At 49.6% G+C, this 4277-nt stretch overlaps 1 protein-coding gene across 3 annotated transcripts in view; it reads right to left on the minus strand.

The window, feature by feature from the left end:
* Positions 1-4277, minus strand: part of CACNA1D (calcium voltage-gated channel subunit alpha1 D) — a 342768-nt gene that overhangs the window by 18658 nt on the left and 319833 nt on the right. The gene's annotated exons all lie outside the window — the stretch shown is intronic.

Below are 4277 nucleotides of genomic sequence, written 5' to 3' on the forward strand. Positions count from 1 at the left end.
CTGCTTGGAATGGACAACGGTTAAGCCTCGCACGGTCCCTTTCATGAAAAAGCGCCACCGTGAGCAGCATCCGCGGTGGACGGCCACGGCTCCGCAGATGACGCAGCCCCGCTTCCACCTTCCGGAGGAGTGCTTTGCTTGGAAGGGGTCTCCCTGGGGCCTCGGGGTTGCTTTTTCCTGCATTTCTCCTGAAATGCTGTTTCAGTAGAAATAAGCCCACGTGAGACTTTTCCCTTTCCAGGCCTTAGCCACAAACGCCTTCCGACTAACCAGCGTGGTGCCGTAGCTCAGGCAGAAAACGCTAAAGCATCCGTTCAAGCATCTGAAACAAACGAATCAGCCAGTGAAATCTCATCTGTTAGCATCTCTTCTCCTCTTAGATTAAAAAAAAAAAGTGTAAAGAGCCTTTTATGGCTTTTGGTAAAATCATGCTTTTAAAAAAGAAAAAAAGAAGGTTCACTATGTTTTAGACCAAGGCCACGGATGTCTGATGGTCCACAGATTAAAGCTCTGTGGAGGATCCCATTGCCCTCCATCTTTCTGTACCGAGCCTCCCACGATGGCCTCAAGGCATGCCGGGCACTAGCGTCCTTTGCCTCCTGAACACCACCCTCATCTGCCCATGGCCACCTGCATCACCATCTGGTGGCCCAGACGCAGTCTTTCCATAATTCAACCTAACAACCTAATGCTTCATAGCCAGAAGTAATGGTGTCCTCCTTAAACCAAACTTCCCAATGCGGGGGAAAAAAAAAAAAAAGGCTTGCTCTCTCTAAAGTTTCCTGTCATTAAGATGGGCAGGCTCCCATCTGGGATGAGCGGGAGACAGAGATGCTCCTTGGGTCCCACCAGAGTGCAAATCTTTTATATAAAGGGGATTCTGGAATGTTGAAAGAAAGAGAAATGAACAAAACTTGCCCCACTTTGGCATCTTTTCTTTTTCGCGTCCAGGAGACACTGGGCTAGTTAGCGTCTGTCATCTACACAGCAGCCTGCCTCCAGTGGGGTGAAAACACGTGGCCATTGCTGTTTGCTGAGGAGGGGACAGTGTTTGTGGCTGCATGGCCATGCTCCTTTATCTATCGGCTCCTTGCGGGAACTCGCAGGTGACTTGGATGTAGCAGCAGTGGATGAAGAGCAAATGCTGACCGAACTGAAGTGAGCGTGGCATGTCAGAGGCGAGTGAGAGGAAATTAACAAAGGCCCAATGCAGCTTCTTTCGGGTGCCCTCTGTAAAGGGGCTGGAGAGAAGGTTGGTTCTAATGATGCGGATGGAGAGATGGATGGATGGATGGATGGGAGGAAACTGCACACTCATTCAGACCGCAGAGGCCAGAGGTCACAGGGTGCTGAGCTCCTCCAGCCATCCCCCTCTGTGTACAAGGCAACACTGCAGTTGGTCTGAACAGAGGGCGATCAGATGGAGCCCACAGGTTCGAAACCGCAGTGCGTCTGTGTGCCCTGGAGAATCACCCTAAGGCTGGGGCAGAGAATCGAGCCAGTCCTGAAAGCCGTCCAGACAGACTGCACTCTACACAGCACTCGCACGCGCACGCCTTGTCTCTACCTCCGTGCTCACACCGCGGCCATGCTTCATTCTCCATTAGCAAGCAGTCTTCTGGGTGTGTGGCACTCTGTCATGGGAAGAAGCAAGTCACCCCACTCTCAAAAGGCCATCCCCACGCAGGATTCCTTCAGGATGCGTGTGCTTGCCCTAGTTACCCTGTCGGTACATCTTGCCCCCTGCGTTCAGCCCCATTCCCCTGGCTGCCACACCATCATGTAATAGTTCATCATGCAGAAGGGCTAGCCTTAGCATGTGATTAAACAGAGAGAAACACATTCCATTGAAAGCCATTGCCATGGCAGAGGAAGCCAGAAGTGTAATCAGGATTATCCTTCAAGGAAATGAAAATTTGCTACGTTTAATGTTTGTTTCAGAATCAAAGGCATCTTAAGAATTTGTCTATCAAGATCATGAACGCGACTTAATTTTCTAGGCTGTGGACTCAATGTCAATTATAGACACAGCCTCAACTCCCAGTGGAAGCATATGTGAAAGTGTGTTGGCACCATCTAACCAAAAACGTTTAAATTTCATCAAGGAAACAAAACTTTCTATAAATAATAACACAAACAATGTTTAGGGGGGAAAAAAACCCTCAACATTATTTTAATACTATATCCGGGAGAGTCTTTTAACTCATGGCCTATATTTGTGGTGTCAAAAGTTGACCCTTCAACTTAAGACTCAGTATATGAAAGGCGGTAATTATTTACTAACGTGCTGCTTTTGCACATTTTAAAATATCAAAACACTATATCCAACCACCTGGGCAAGCCCCGAAGCCATCTAATTGGGAAGTCTCGGGGTGGACAAAAGCTTAGTGCGATAACCACACATCCAAGTGGTCATCATCCACGCCTTCCACGAGAAGAGTTTCGCGACACAGCTGATTGGATTACTGTGTGTCATGACATTCACCATCAGTGAAGAGTATGTTTCCCCCTCCAGCAAAGTCATCAATTTAGGTCTAACCCATCACCTGGACTCCTAGAACAGCAAGCAGAGGGCACCACGGAAGTCAGAAACCTGGTCAGCCTGGTCCTCCTGGCAGAGGACCATGTCAGGAAGTGGTCCCCGAAACATGGTGATCACTCCCTCTCTTTGCACCCAGCTTGGCCACACTGCCCTCAAGAATGTATGGTTCAGAGACCTATCGAGAGCCACAAGCACATTTTTTCAGCTTGCTTCATTCCCTAAGGCGAACTGTGACCGCCATCCAGGAGGGCTGTCACTTTTGCACACTGGACTGGCTGGAGCCATGCTATAGCCGTCCTACAGCCTGGGATGGCAACGAGCTGCCTGTAGGATGTGTGATCAGAGAAGGAAAGAGCAGAGATGGTCCTGAGGCAGATTTCAATTCCAGCAGCCCCCCTCCCCAAGGTTGGCCTCTTCTCCAGGCCCCCACAGCTGTCCCACAAGAGCAGAGGTTTCCCCACGAATCAGAGGTCACTGTCACGCAAGGTTGACTGCCCGCCATATACGCACACACACCCCACGTTCCTCATCCACTGTCATCCATTTCCACGTTCAGCAAGATCACAGACCAGCCTTCACCCTGGCAGTTACCATCATTTTGAACACAAAACAGCATGAGGCATTTTTCTCAGGAAAAAAAAGGAAAACTGTTCATATTGAACCTTATCAATAGCTAAAAGGGCAAACTTGGTAACACATGGTAACAACAGGGACATAAAAGCAATTGTAGTATAAATAAATCAAAAATGAGTAAGTTCTTTATCTTATCACGATTGACTTAAGGTACTCTAGGTAGCAGAGATGATCGGGCAACCAATCAACTTGGACGTTGTTCCTGACAGCTTGCCAACTCTGGACGGATGTTCCTCTATTTACGATGGGGCTATGCACCAAAAAGCCCATTGTAAGTTGAAAATACCATCAGTCCAAAATGCATTTAGTCCCTTGACAAGCCCATCGTAAAGTGAGAAGTTTGTAAATCAAACCATGGTAAGTCCAGGTGCTCTTTGATTTAGATGGGGTTCCATACTGATAAACCCACTGTAAAATGGAAAACTCGTTAAATCAACCCAGCGTGAGTTGGGGACAGCCTGTAGTTAGTGTGTTCCTGCTTTGAGCAGCTTTTTCCCATTGCTCTCCACCATTCCCCATCACCAGCATCAGGAGCTACCCTCCCTAGCACCTCTTCCTGCAGGTGTGTAGTGAGACTTCCTTTACCTCCCCACACCTCTTCCCCTCCTGGAACTTTGGGAGTACCAGGGTTCTACCTCTCTCCAGCGCAGAGACCCAGCTGGCATCCAAGGTTCCTGAAACCCACACCCACGACGGGAGCCTGGGCAGGGCCTGGCTGGAGGACGGAAGATGAACCAGAGGCTGGCCTGGGTGTGGAAGCCCCATCTGCACAGCAAGCCTCACGGCCATCAGGAGACAACACACGTAGAGACAGACACACTTCACACACACGTAGCACACACACACATACATGCACGCACATGTATACACACACTAGGAGGTGATGGATGTTACTGAAATGGACCGAAAACCAACAAGCAGTGGGGTAAGGAACAAACAGAAACAAAACGAAGCACTTGCGTTCAGATGGAAAGCTGTTGGTTCCCTGGGTGGCCGGGACTCCTGAGCCCGGGAGTGGGCACCTGCCTAGAGGACACTGCCTTTGGAGAAGCCTGGAGGGGCTGGGTGTGAGGGCAGCACTGGCTCCCCTCCTGCCATAGCC

This window comes from Tupaia chinensis, unplaced genomic scaffold (genome assembly GCF_000334495.1).
Source record: "Tupaia chinensis unplaced genomic scaffold, TupChi_1.0 Scaffold147003_1, whole genome shotgun sequence".
Classification (NCBI taxonomy): domain Eukaryota; kingdom Metazoa; phylum Chordata; class Mammalia; order Scandentia; family Tupaiidae; genus Tupaia; species Tupaia belangeri.